The sequence below is a fragment of the Hypanus sabinus genome, chromosome 8 (assembly GCF_030144855.1).
Source record: "Hypanus sabinus isolate sHypSab1 chromosome 8, sHypSab1.hap1, whole genome shotgun sequence".
NCBI lineage: Eukaryota > Metazoa > Chordata > Chondrichthyes > Myliobatiformes > Dasyatidae > Hypanus > Hypanus sabinus.
Window position 1 is genome coordinate 120,684,218 of NC_082713.1, and position 15,358 is coordinate 120,699,575.

Genomic DNA, 15,358 nt, shown 5'->3' on the forward strand with positions numbered 1-15,358 from the left:
AGTACTCCAAGTTAGGCCTCACCAATGTCTTGTTCGGCTTCTGCAAAACATTCCAGCTCCTGGACGCAGTGCTCTGGTTCATGAAGGCCAATGTGCCAAAAGTTCTCTATATGACTCTGTCTACCATAATTCCTGGAGGATCTGTATTCCCAGATCCCATTGTTCTACTGCATTCCTCAGTTTCCTACTGTACACTGTGTAAGTTACACCCTGGTTTGTCCTGCTAAAGTGCGACACCTCCACACCGTCTGTGTTAAGTTCACTCTGCCAATAAGAATGACAGAGGCATCCAGATCATTGGAGTTATACCGTACCATACAAGCTGCAGACCCAAACATTCTTCACTTACAAGTCATCATCTTCCACAAGACATGAAGTCAGGAAAAACAGCACTGGACCAATCAGATAAACACAAGTTCAAAGCCAGCGTGAGGAAGTACTCTTCACACGAAGTATGAATAATAACTGGAATAATTCCCAGACAAACAGCTCAGGAGCAAAATTATTCAATAGTCATTTGATGTCGGAAGTGGTTTGGAAAAAAGTGGAAAACTTCAAAGCAGGAATGTCAAAATTTCCATTTATCTTTGCAATCTGAATTGAGAAAAATAGTTTTAAAATTTCATTCAAATAATTAATTCTAATATCAATTTATTCCTTTTACTTTTCCCACTTTGTTTCCTGCTGAACAGTTCCCATTCAATTATTTAAATTAATTTTTTTTTTAGAAAAATTTTGAGATCAAGTCCCTGAAGTTCTGAGGTGTGTGTTCTAAGCAGAAAGTTTGGAATGTATCAAAGCTCTCGCTGAAGCGGCACTAAAACGGAGTACATTCATTTATAACACAACAGATCATGTTGCTACTACGGTCAGGAAAGCTCACCAATGCCTCTACTTGCTTAGGAGGCTAAAGGAATTAGGTATATCCCCAGCAACTCCTACCAATTTTTATTGATGCATCATAGAGAGCCTTCTGTCTAGATGCATAGCAACTTGGTATGGCAACTGCTCTGCACGTGACCACTGAGAGATACGGACACAGCTCAGACATCACAGGAACCAGCCTCTCATCCATGGATTCTTCTTGTTTCCTCAGTAAAGCAGGCAGCATAATCAAAGACATTCCCTCTTCTCCCAGTCCCATCAGACAGAAGATACAAAGCCTGGACCACCAGGCTCAGGACAGCTTCAATCCCACTGTTATCATTCTTGAATAGAGCTCTTGGACGAAAAGATGGACTCTTGACCTCACAATATACCTCATTATGTCCTTGTACTTTATTGTTTACCTGCACTGCACCCTGTCAGTGGTTTTAGTTGTTAATTTGCATTATGTTTTACCTTCTTCTAGCTCAATGCCCTGTGTAATTATTTGATTTGTATGAGCAGTCTGCAAGATAAGTTTTTCACTGATGTGTGACAATAATAAACACCAGTCTTTAGTGAATAATCCATTTGATTTGACTTGCTTTTCCTACAAGATGACTTTGGATTTTCGAGAAGGATTTTCAGTGAGTTGCTGGTGCTGACCAGAGATGAGAGTCAATGCTCTGCTACGGTTGACAGATATAGACAGAGTCCAGAGTGGAAGCTCATCAAGGATATGCCATCCTTATTAAGAGCTGGCAAACATTGTGTTAGGTGGGTGGGAGTTTTGGAAGAGTAGTCTACGATGAAGCAAGAACCATAAATGCAGAAAATATTCAGCAAATCAGGCAGCATCTGTGGGAGGAGAACCAGAGACCTTGCTTCAGAACTCTCTCCATTTCTGCTGAGTGCTTCCACATTTTCTGTTTCTATTTCTCATTTCTTGGTTCCTAGCATCTGTAAGTTTGATTTTATTTTCAGATATATAAAACTGGGTGGTGTATAGTGGAATGGATCAAGACTAAAGATTAGTTGTCAAAAATTGTGAGTCAGTGGAGTTTTTAATAGACCTGGCTGTTAAATGAAAGAGTGAGAGTAATAGGTAAAGTCTTGACAGAAGGGTTTTGGAGCAAGGTGCTGATGGGCATTGGACAACTCATATAGGGGGAAAGAGCTGGTCTGTGAAGTACTTTAGACTCGGAGTACACCAGGACAAGTTGCCCATTGTTTGATCCAGTTGTGATACGTGGTCTTTACCATTTTTTGGCGCCAGAAAGAGAAGGGGGAGGATGTAAGAGGTTGGTGATCAAGTTCAATACACATAATGCAGGAAAATGCGAGGTGACATGAATGGGGCATCGCTCCCCAATTGCTTTCAATTTTAATAGACTGTTGGGGATACGTGAGGCCCTGGTTCAATGCAGCATTGATCAGAAGACCCTCCAAAGCTCATCTGGCATGGAGAAAGGCTGATGAAACTCTTCAATTCCAAAATTCAGACCAAGTGCAGGCAAATGGCAATGCCTTGGTAAGCACCATACAGATGGGCCGAAGGCTCTGTTCCAATGTTACCATACTCTATGACACTGTTTTGTGTAGTTCTGGTCATCACATGTAGGTAAGATAGGTCTAAACTAGAGAAGGTGTGGAAAAAATTCACCAAGACGACACCTAGGATAAAGGTTTTGAGTGAAAAAGGAGAGACTGGATAGGCTGGGTCTGTTTTCCCTGGCTGAGAAATGATGTGATAAAGGAATGTAAAATTATGAGAGGCATAGAGGTTAGTCATCAGAGACTGGTTTCCGTATTGGGAGCACCTCAAACCACAGATGAGAAGGAGGAGGTTTAAAGTGGATCTGATGGGTGATTATTTTTTCCAACACAAGAAGTAGTTGGTATCTGGAATGAGCTGCCAGAGGAGGTGGTGGAGGCAGGAATGGTAACAATGAGCCATCTGAACAAGTCCTCGAATGAGCAGGGCAGAGAAGGGTATGGAATGAAGTGGGATTGGTATCGATAGTTATGATGGTCAGCATAGATGTTGTGGCCCAAAGGGGAGGGTTGAGCTTGTGACGGAGCTGGCTAAGTCTACAACCCACTTTTTACAGTTTGTAACTGTCCATCACCACAGAGTACAGAAAATTAGGCGAGTTGCCAAAATTCTGAAGTCAAGGACGTGTATTCTGCCCCAAACACATGAGCTCCAGCTCTAGCCCCACTCAGCATGAGAGGAGGGAAGAGGTGAGACCTGGAGACAGGGTCTCTGAGCCAGAGGAGGAGAAACAAGGGCAGCAGCGACTCGCCAAATTCGCCGGTAACAGAAGGAAGGTCTGGATTTCTGCTGAGAGGAGGAAAAGGCAACCGTCACCTTGGGTTTCCTCCAAATTGTATACCCTCCTGACCTTCAGAAATTCTGTCACTGCTCAGTCAACTCAGGTCCTACGGAGGAGGGACTTCCTCCATCACAGGCCCATGGTAGGCCGAGAAGGAGGCTGCCCCTCAGCTTTTCAAGGGGCAATAGGGTGGACAATAAAGTCTACCATGGGCATCCGTACTTGGGGCTTTTTCCAGGCAATCCAATGAGATGTGTCTGACAGGCCTGTTGCGGAGGTAGACAAATTACAGTTGGATCAGCTTCTGGCTTAGACAGGAATTAATTCTAGCTATGACTAACCTCTCCAAGCACTTCATCACCGCAGAGCTAACAGCCCCATGTCTGTCACTAGTGGCACTAACCAGCAGTGTGTGGTATCAAAACTGTACCACATGGGGCACATATACCACACAACTTGCCCTAAAAAGCAACATACAAACCATCAAGTTTACATGGATTAACTCAAACCAATAATTATACTGTACGTGTAAATCTTTGTAACTTAGCCGGTTTATACGGAGACAAGAGTGCATAAATGTAAGCAAACATTTACTCATTTCCTTAGTCTTAGAAATGTTTAGAAATGTGCGGGCTTCTTCACCGGAAAAGGCAATGAATCTTCACAGGGGACTGGAGGCTCAGTCACTGAATAAGTTCAAGGAAGAGATCATTATATCTCTAAGTGTTACAATGCATTTGCTCCAATAGAGGGTTCAGGAGTGATGGAAAGTGGTGCTGAGGTCAAAGATCAGCCATGATCTCGTCAAATCACAATGCAGGAGTGAGGGAGCTGAATGTATTTCATGACCCCTCAACTCGAGACATAGAACAGTACAGCACAGGAACGAGCCTTTCAGCCCACAATATTGTGCTGCATCTCTAGTAAAGAACAGGGGCTCCCTAATAGAGCAGTCACGACGGCCAGCACAGTGTGAGCATGAGCAACACTTGTTAATGTTGCAATATTCACGCCCTCTACTGCTGCTTGGGCCAAGCAAACAGCTAATGAGAAACTACCGACACTGCCAACGAGCCAGTTGGCTGGTACTCTGTGTGGTATATGATCTTTATAGATTCAGTGCCTTGCTGGGTCCCACTGAAGATCTCTGTCCTCTCCGGAACTATGGTTTAACACGTGTGGCCACCTTCCCGCTGGAGATGGTGTGTGGCTACCATTGAAGAGGAGCATTTTTATTGGGGAAATTTAACATCAGCCTAACTGTGGGGGGGTGGCATGGAGGGCAGCTTTGGTATTGATTTCCCGTGAGTGCAGAACAAGCCAGGTGCAGCCAGCTTCTGCGATCGGTGTACTGAGGAGCGTGGGTCACCCGGACTTCATGAACCAGGCAGGCTGTCTCCCCAAGGCCGTGCTAGATTACCTCACCGGTGGCCTCCTACTCTCCACTCTCCACACACCTGAGCTCTTACAGACTCCATCTCCACCCCCCGTGCATCCCGTTCTTACTAAGTGCCCATGCTTGCAAGCCTCATGGACCCTCTTCAATCAGCACCTGGATTTCAGCAGGTTTATACAAACCCCCAGACTCCATCACCATCACCAGCTCATCCCAAGCTTTGGTCTCTTCAGACCCGGCAACTGGGCTCTGAGTCCTCGGTACACTCTAACTCACTCGCAAGGCTAGAAAGATTAGCTTTAATTTCTCTCATGCTCATTAAAGCATTGTTTTGCATTAACAACCAAGACAGTCCATGAATTGTGTTGGGTTAACCCGCAAGTGTTGACAAGCTTCTAGCAAAAATGTAGCATACCCACAGCTTATACCCTAACCATACATCTTTGGAATTGCCCCCACCCCACAGAGGATACACACACAGTCACAGAGAGAACATACTAACTCCTTACAGACGGCAGCAGGGGATTGAAAACCCATCAGTGATCGTTGACGCTGTGAGGTGATTATGCTAACCACTCGCCTATCAAGCCACCCTCTCTCCCTGATTACATGACCCCACTCCTCTTCTTCAATATTGTCCTTATTAAATATATTTTATTAAATTTTTAAGAGAATTACATAAAATGAATAGAATAATAGAGTAATGAAAATTAATATCAGCCCTCCCTCTCCCCTTAACCCTTACCCCCTTAACATCCCAAAGAAAGAAAGAAAGAAAGATTGATTGCCTGGATATTGGAAGATCCCCTCACGCTCCATGGAGTTCAAAATAACATTAGTATACATCTTTTTTTCCCCCAAATAGCTAATAATTTTATCTTCGAAGGACCTATATATTTAATCCTATCTTTTGCAAATAAGGGTGCCAAATTTTCAAAAATATATCATATTCATTTCTTAAATTATAAGTAATTTTTTCAAGTGGAATGCAGCTATATATTTCATTATTCCAACAGTCCATAGAATCTGGTATGAATCTGATTTCCAAGTAACTCCAATAGCTTTTTTGGCTACTGCCAACGCAATTTTTATAAATTTTTTCTGATATTTATTCAATTTAGGTTTCAGTATTATCCCTTCAATATTGCCTAATAAAAATAATAAATAAAAATGGGTTATGTGGAATAATAATAATAAATAAAAATGGGTTATGTGGAAGTTGTATTCCAATAATTTGTTCCAGTAAAAGTCTTAAATTTATCCAAAAGGTTAAATTTTAAAACAAGACCAAGTAGAGTGTAAAAAAGTACCGATTTCTTGATTACATCGAAAACATTGGTCAGATATTCAAATCAGTTTCCCATTTTTGTCTTGACTTATGAATTCCTTGTTTAATTGTCTGTTTTTGAATCAAATTATACATACGAGAAGTAAATTTTTTAGTTTTTCCTTTTTGAATTAAAATTTCTATTTCATTAGGCTTCGGCATTAACGTTGTTTGACCCAGTTTATCTCTTAAATAAGCCCTTAATTGAAAGTAACAGAAAAAAGTGTTGTTTGATATTTTATATTTATTCTTTAGTTGATCAAACAACATCAATATACCTCCTTCAAAACAGTCACCTATATATCTAATCCCTTTTTGAAACCAGTTAAATAAAAGTTGGTTATCCATTGTAAAAGGAATGAGTCTATTTTGAATTAGGGTTCTCTTTGCTAATAATGATTTCTTTATCTCATCATCAACATTTATCTTATTCCATAAATCAATCAAATGTTTTAATATAAGAGATTCTTTCTTTTCTTGTATCCATTTGGATTCCCATTTATATATAAAATCTTCCGGTATATTTTCTCCTAGCTTATCTAACTCTATTCTAATCCATGCCGGTTTATCTTCATCAAAAAAAGATGCAATAAATCTAAGTTGATTTGCTTTATAGTAATTCTTAAAATTTGGGAGTTGTAACCCTCCTAGATCAAATTTACATGTCAATTTTTCCAACAATATTCTTGACATCTTACCTTTCCAAAGAAACTTCCTCACACATTTATTCAACTCTTGAAAAAACTTCTGCGGCAGTTGAATTGGTACTGTTTGGAATAAATATTGTAATCTAGGAAATATATTCATTTTTACAGCATTAACTCTACCTATTAATGATATTGGTAACATCATCCATTTATCAAGATCCTCTTGAATTTTTTTCAATAATGGCAAATAATTTAATTTATATAAATTCCTTATATCATTATCGACTCTTATACCTAAATATTTTATACCATTTATCAGCCATCTAAGTTGAGTTACTAATTGACATTGACTATAATCTCCTTTAGTAAGGGGTAAAATTTCACTTTCTTTACATCCTGATATAAAGCTTTCTTTATATCCTGATATTTTCCCATATTCTTCCAAAATAAAAGATAGTTTATAAAATATGTTCTGTTTTCAACCGCCAAGCAAGAATCTTGTGTGATCTTTCACCTAATTCATAATATCTCTGTTTAGTTCTCATAATTGCTTTTTCTCTTCGGTATGTCTGAAGTGTATTATATTGTAACTTCTTATTGACAAGTTGTCTTCGTTTTTCTTCTGTCATATATCTTTGAGATTCTTTTTCTAATTTTGTAATCTCTTTGTCTAATTGATCTATTTCTACCATATATTCCTTCTTAATTTTAGAAGTATAACTCATTATCTGGCCCCTCAAATATGCTTTCATGCTGAATGTGAGTTTGTATCCAAAAAAAATTGGATCTGTTTTTCCATAAAATCACAAAAATCTTGACGTTTTAATAAAATTAAATTAAATCTCCATCTGTAAATCAATTCCTCCTTATCCATCATTATCATTGTCATTATCAAGGGGGAATGATCTGACAGTATTCTCGCTTTATATTCCACACTTTTCACTCTATCCTGAACATTCATTGATAATAGGAAAAAATCAATCCTTGAGTAAGTTTTATGTCTATTCGAATAAAATGAATAATCTCTTTCTCTTGGATTAATTCTTCTCCATATATCAATCAAATTTTAAGTCTTTCATCAATGATAAAGTTAGCTTTATTACTTTTGATTTTGTAACAGCCTTAATTGACCTATCCAGAACTGGGTCTAAACAAAAGTTAAAATCTCCACCTATTAATATTTTATCATGTGCGTCGGCCAAATTCAAAAAAGCTTCTTGTATGAATTTTGCATCATTGTGTGGGGGTAGGTGTATCCCTGCAAAAGGAAGAAGTGCTACACCTGCCCCCACACTTCTTCCCTCACCACCATCCCAGGCCCCAGACAGTCCTTTCAGGTGAGGCACCACTTCACCTGCGAGTTAACTGGGGTGATATACTGTATCCAGTGCTCCCGATGTGGCCATTTATACATTGGGGAGACCTACCGCAGACTGGGAGACCGTTTCGCCGAACACCGGCGCTCGGTCCTCCAGCAGTGGCGGGATCTCCCTGTGGCCACACACTTCAATTCCACAGACCACTCACACTCCGACATGTCTGTCCATGGCCTCCTCTACCGTCAAGATGAGGCCACACGCAGGTCAATGGAGCAATACCTTATCTCCCACCTAGGTAGCCTCCTACCTGCCAGCATGAACATTCAACTAACAGACCTCTGTTGATACCCCTGCCCCCCCCTTACCCCCATCCCTATCTATTATTTTAGTCTGGTTCTCTTTCTCTTTTATTCCCCTCACTATAATCTCCCCCCAGCCCTACCTTTCTTTCTCTTTTATTTCCCGTAATTCTCCACCTTCCCCCAGCTCATTTCCCTCCAGCCTATCACTTCCTAGCTCTCTACTTTATCCCTCCTCCCACTTCTTATCCCCCCTCGACCATCCCATGTTACTTCACTCCTGATGAAGAGTTTCGGCCCGAAACATCGTCACTACCTCCTCCCATAGATGCTGTCTGGCCTGCTGAGTTCTGCCAGCATTTTGTGTTTTTACTCTAACTCTTAACTCTAGTTTTAGTGTCATCCAACCTCAGTGGAAAAAGTCTGCTTGCATTTACCCTTTTCTAAGTTCTCATCATTTTGTCTACCTCTATATGATCTCCCCAATTCTCCTGCACTCCAGAGAAGAACATCCCAACCTATTCAATCTTTCCCTTTTGTGGTTACAGCCTCAAGTGCAGTTGATACAGGTACGAGGGCAGAGCAGGTAGACCCATAAAGTGCAAGATAAAGTCAACTGGGAGATCAAGAGTTCATTTTATTGTACAAGAGGTTCTTCCAAGAGTCTGATAGCAGTGGGACAGAAGCTGCCCTTGCGCCTGGTGGGCCTTGTTTTCCAACCTTTTGTCCTTCTGCCCAATGGGAGGGACAGAAGAGAGAATGGGAATGGTTCTTGGATCATGCCACTGCTTTATCGAAGTAGCAGGATATGTAGGAGGAGTGGTTTGTGTGCTGGACTAGACAGCGATGTGGACTTGGGCGGGGTAGTTGCTGTGCCGATGTGGATCTGTGAATGCTCACATGGCTGCTCGAGAGCTCGCACCGAGACACGGACAGTCATGAGGTATCCCCAGGACTGGAGGTGACAGAAAATATCAGAAGCTGGAGTTCCAGGCTAAGGGGCTAGTCTGCTAAAACAGAGGTTCATGGAAGGTGGTGACACTCTGTACCTGTGACGCTGCTATAAGTAAGATCTTCATTGCTCCTCAAGCAGGGATGTACTTGGCCCAATGACAACAGACTTAACTTTGACTTTGAATCTCTAGATTTCTCTATCCCACGAGGCTGGATCAATACAAATACTTCATGTGGAAGGAGATAGATATTTTGAAATGTTGAAGTCTTGGGGAACTGGCCAAGGAGCTGAGGCCCATGTAGACCAGCCGAGAGGCTATAGAATGGTGGGGTGGGTTTGAGAGCCCTGGTGATCCACTCCTGTTCCTTAGCGTTCAGGTGAGTACAGAGCAGACCACGGCCTGAGTTCACTTGAAACAAACAGATACCATTACCCAAACACTGCAGTATCACCTTTAACAAAGCACTTGACTGTTGGGCTCTTGCCATCTTCTACCATTTATATTCAGTCTGGGAATGGGTGCCAAGCTGATGACATATACATGGGTATCTCTAACCTCAGCAACCACTCACCTCTGTCACGCCCCTCCACCCGCCTCTTCTTTGTTTTCCCTCATTGTGGTTTTCTCACCCCTTCCCTTCTCTCCTCTCCCGTCCTCATGACCTGCCCATCACCTCCCTCTGGTTCCCCACCTCCTTCCCTTTATTCCATGACCCTCTGTTCTCTTCAACCCCTTTTACCTCTAACGCTATCACCTCCCAGCTTCTCACATCCTCCCCCTCCTCACCCAACCTCCTGCCAGCTTGCACTCTCCCCCCACACCCCCGCCGTCTCCTTATCCTGGCTTCCTCTCCAGCCCTGATGAATTGCCTCAACCAAGACACCGACTGTTTATTCCCCTCCATAGATGCTGCCTGACTTGCTGGGTTCCTCCAGCATCTTGTGCGTGTTGCTCAACATTACCAGCATCAGCAGGACCTCTTGTGTCTCCAGCAGTTCGCCTCTTTAAATGAAATCGGTAACTGCACGGCAGCGTAACAATTAGTGCAGCGATTTACAGTGTCAGCAATTGCTGACTGGGGTCCAATTTCTGCCTCCATCTGAAGGGATCTTGAACGTTTTCCCCATGACCTTGTGAGATCCCACCAGGTGGCCCAGTTCCCTCCCACACTCCAGAGATATAGGGTTAGGTTTAGCGGGTTGCAGGCATGCAGTGTCATTACTGGAAGCACGCTGACACTTGCGGGCTGCCGGAGCACAATCCTCGGACTGTGTTGGCCGTTGTTGCAAACAACACATTTCGCCGTATGTCTTGATTTTGTGTCTACGTGTGACAAGTACCACTAACCTATAAAACCTTGCAAAAAAAATTATCTGAACAGAATCAGGATCAGGTTTATTATCACTGGCATGTGACGTGAAACTTGTTAACTTAGCAGCAGCAGTTCAATGCAATATATAATCCAGCAGAGAAAAAAATAATAATAAATAAAATTTTAAAAATAAATTAACAAGTAAATCAACTGCACATATTGAATAGGTTTAAAAAAACATGCAAAAACAGAAAATACTGTATGTTAAAAAAAAGTGAGGTAGAGTTCACGGGTTCAATGTCCATTTAGGAGTCGGATGGCAGAGGGGAAGAATCTGTTCCTGAATCGCTGAGTGTGTGCCTTCAGGCTTCTGTACCTCCTACCTAATGGTAACAGTGAGAAAAGAGCATGCCCTGGGTGTTGGAGGTCCTTAATAATGGACGCTGCCTTTCTGAGACACCACTCCCTAAACATGTTCTGGGTACTTTGTAGGCTAGTACCCAAGATGGAGCTGACTAGATTTACAACCCTCTGACAGTGATGCAGCCTGTCAGATTGCTCCCCATGGTATAACTGTAGAAGGTTTTGAGTTTATTTGTTGACACTGAGTTTGGGATTCACAGTAAAAAGAATGTTGGGTTAATAGAATTTATGCAGCTATTTTTTTAAAAAAATTTAATTTTTAAAATTATTTTTTAAAAATAGCTGCATCGTTAGGAGTATCTCATTAAGAGAAGTTAATCTTTTCTTTATTGTCTTAAGCCTTGCCTTTCCTACTAATCAGATTCTAATTTATTCACAAAAGGTTTGAAACAATTCAGACAGTCCATGCCTTGCATGTCTCCTCAGAAAGGAGAATGTCTGAATGTGTGTACTGAGCCAATGGCCTGGGCAAGTGAATAAATTCCTCATTAATTATATGACCTTTAATTCTGGGTGTCTGCTACAAAAAGAAACTATGCTGTTTCATTGAAAGCAAGACCTTTTTGCATTCTCCTGCCCGATGGATATTGCACTAATAAATTATCTTTGATAATGACTTCCCTTGGGAAGCAAACTAAGCAGTTAGTCGTAGGAAGAGGAAATGGGAAATAGGTGTTCACAGATAAATAGTCGATGTCTCTGAGGAAACAGCTTGCTGGCCTTTGCGTGGTCCACGAGATGAGGCCCCAAAGTCGCAACAAGGCCTTTCTCGGAGCAGGATGGGACACACCTTGAGGTCCCAAGGAAATGAAAACGGCAGCCAGTGCAATCGTTTTCGCCCCTGTGGGAGCTGTCACCAGCTCTGGCCAGGAGCCAGACAAGTCAAAATGATTTATATCTACAAGCTGTCTCTTTGAAAAAGCATTCGAAGACAGCTCGCTTCTTTCATTCATGGTCTAGCGCTATTGAATCTCCCCCCTCTCTCACGAGCACTCACACCAAACACACACCGCTGGTCAGAGTCTCTGTTATGGCCTCAAACCAATGTTTGTTTAAACAAAAGTAGTTATTATGCTTTCTACTTTTCTGTCCATGTCCTGACAGAAGTTGACCTTACAAAGGACTATAAGGGACGTAGATAAGGCAAATAGCCATCTTGTTTTCCCCAGAGCAAGAGAATCCAAAACTAGAGCACATAGGTTTGTTATTCCATATCCATCATTTAACCTCTAATTTTATTTTAATATATAATTCTTATTCTTTATAATTGTTGAACGTTTTTTTTATTGCCCTGGCCAACACACCACAGCAAATTGCTAATATATGTAAACGTATATGGTGAATAAAGTTGATGCTTGATCCCTGAAAAGGGACACATCTAAGGGGATGAGGTCTCTTACCCCACAGAGGGTGTGCAAATGGATTGAGCTCCAAGAGAGTGTGCTAGAGGTGGGCACCATTATGACATGTAAAGGACACCAGGACAGGTACACAGATGGGAAAGGTACTGGATGGGCCAAACATAGGCAGATTCAATTTGGTATGAATGAGCTGGGCTAAAAGGCCTGATGCCCTGCTGTATGACAACATTTTGCATCTGATTAGGGGCGGTTCAGTAACCCAAGGCTACCACAGCACCAGCAACCCAGGTTCAATTCCCAAGCTGTCTGTAAGGAGTTTGTACATTCTCCCTGTGACCGTGCCAGTTTCCTCCGGCTGCTCTGGTTTCCTCCCACAGTCCAAAGACAGACAGACTGGTTAGTAGGTTAATTGGTCACATGGGTGTAACTGGGCGGTGTGGGCTCATTGGACCGGAAGGGTTGTATTAGGAAATAAAAATAAATAAATGAAGTGACAGTGATCATTGTATTAAACTTTGAAAGGTTTATAGTAGCAAATATTGAAGAGTTTTATCATGGATCATGGATTAGTACTAACGCCCCAAGCTCCCTCCTGGTCGTGGTTCAAGTTCCACTCCTGCTAACTGGAGATAAACTAAATCTGGCACTCGTGTAAGGTTCCTATACCATTGGAACTGAGATATAAGTGGGCAGAGAGAAGCTTCCCGTAAGAACCCTTGGCTAAAGTTACTCCTTCAGCCCAGAACCTCATAACAGTGTGTCTGCTCATCTTTCTGCTACAGCTGGTGGGAGCAAGTTGTCTGCACTTGCAAAGTACTTAATTCACAATAACACACTTGGCCATCCTGCACTTGTGAAAGATAATATATAAATGCACAAGCAACACACACAAAATGCAGCAGGCCAGGCAGTATCTATATGGAGAAGCACTGTCAAAGTCTCGGCCCGAAACGTCGACAGCGCTTCTCCCTATAGATGCTGCCTGGCCTGCTGTGTTCCACCAGCAGTTTGTGTGTGTTGCTTGAATTTCCCACATCTGCAGATTTCCTCGTGTTTGCTATATAAATGCACAATATCTTTTTGCTCATTGATACCAGTAAGGGAATAAAGTGTGTTTTGCCATGCTCATTAACAACACACACACATACACACAGACCCACACAACAGATACAAGCATGTGCAGACACATACAAAGACATGCACATGCAGATTCAAACATGTACAAACACACATACAAGGAGGCACACAAACACAAGTCTCACTGTCAGCTTTCATGTACAGCAATCAATCTTTGATTTGTTTATTTTAGTTAAATCAGAGAAGTGATCTGATTCTGTAAGTCAACTGCGTCATCATCTCTGCTCTGTAGTTTTTTTGTTAACTTACAATTAGGCTACATCCACACTACGCCGGATAAATCCATAACCAAAGCTTTTTCTTTTCGTTTTTACCCTCAGTCCACAGTAAAATGGCATTTTCGTCCCCCGAAACCGGAGCTTTTCAGAAGCACTCTCCAGGGTGTGTAATTTTGAAAATGCCTCTTGGCCAGAGCAGTGTGGATGGGGTAACCGGAGAAATCTAAAAACACTGTCATGACGTATGGTGACGGCAGCGCACCATTTCATTGTTTTCTTGAACGCAACCTAACAATTTCAGAACAGATGGCAATGAGACTGAAGCCAGAAGAGTTAAAAATGTACTCACCAAATACTTTGACTCATAACTTACTGAATAAATAAGTATACTCACTTTGCCCTGTTTTCTGTCCTTGCTCGTATGAAGGTGGTTTACCTATTTATGCAAGTACTTCTCTGACAATAGATGTGTAACAGCCTAATGTAACATTGTATGGAAATACAAGATAACACTGATGCAGACATGCTTTATACATTTAGCAAGGGGCTTTATTAATGCAACAGAATTCATCAGTTTTTCAATGTTCGTCGTCAGCCGGGTCAATCTGTCCATGAACTCCCTGTCGGTTGCCTCCATACGCTCCAGTATATGGTTTTTTCACTTTTAAGTCCTCCTGTGCAAGAGCCAACAGCTGCCTGTCATTAAGTTTTTCTAGTCTGTAACTGGACAAACGCACAGCAAGTCTTTCACAGCGAGATACAACACCAAACATGTTGCTTGTTTTCAGTAGATGTGTCCCGTGCATGCGCAGTAGGAGGAGATTCACCGAAATCTCAGTTTCAATGTGGACAGAGATATTTTTAAAAACACGTAGTTGGATGCCTATTGCTTTTATGCGAAACCGGCGTTTTCAAAATTATCCAGTCTAGTGTGGATGTAGCCTTAATTTTATGTATCTCTATTGTCTCCTTGAGTACAAGAATTGCCCATGCCCCGTGGTATTGCAGTGAGTTCCCATAACTCTGCAATGACGTTCTCATCTTTCGGTATTATAAAAGTCTGAGTTTCGCAAAGAAATGCTTCTGCTGCTGATAATCTTCACTGACCCTGGTCTTTAGGATCAGGCTCTGGTTAGCTAACTACAGTGCTTGTACTCCTCCTCCCCCTCCCCCACACCACACCTCCTTATAGTGGTTTCTGACCCCTTCTTTTCCAATCCTGATGAAGGGTCTCAGGCCAAAATGTTGGCTATCTATTCCTCTCCATAGATGCAGACAGACTTGCTGAGTTCCTCCAGCATTTTGTGTGTTGCTCAGGATTTCCAGCATCTGCAGAATTTCTCTCGCATCGGTGCTTTGGTGAACTGCAGAGAGGCCCCTCAGAATTCTTCCTGCCACTTTCAGATTGACATCTGTTGGGTTATGTTTATTCTGGTCTTCCACATTAACACACACATTTGCAGATTCTTAACGATCTCAACAAGTTAATGGCCCATTACAGCTTCCTATCACAATATAAGCAAATGCCATGTAAGTAATTACGTTCCGTAGATACATATCACCTCCCTTGGTTAACAGTAGGTCACTGCTTCAAGCTCTAGTACAGAGATCTGAGCTGCAGTACTAAAGCAGCGCAGAATCAAAAGCGGTTTATTGTCGCTGACATTGTGTTGCAGATTTTGTGTGTTTTTTGAGGCAGCAAGACATAAAAAATTACTATTACGTTACAATAAGAAATCAAATAAACTCCTAGTGTAAAAGAG

The 15,358-nt window shown here is 41.9% G+C and overlaps 1 protein-coding gene across 4 annotated transcripts in view; it reads left to right on the forward strand.

Annotated features, from left to right (window-relative positions):
- Nucleotides 1–15,358, forward strand: part of prickle1b (prickle homolog 1b) — a 177,740-nt gene that overhangs the window by 105,695 nt on the left and 56,687 nt on the right. The window lies entirely within an intron of this gene.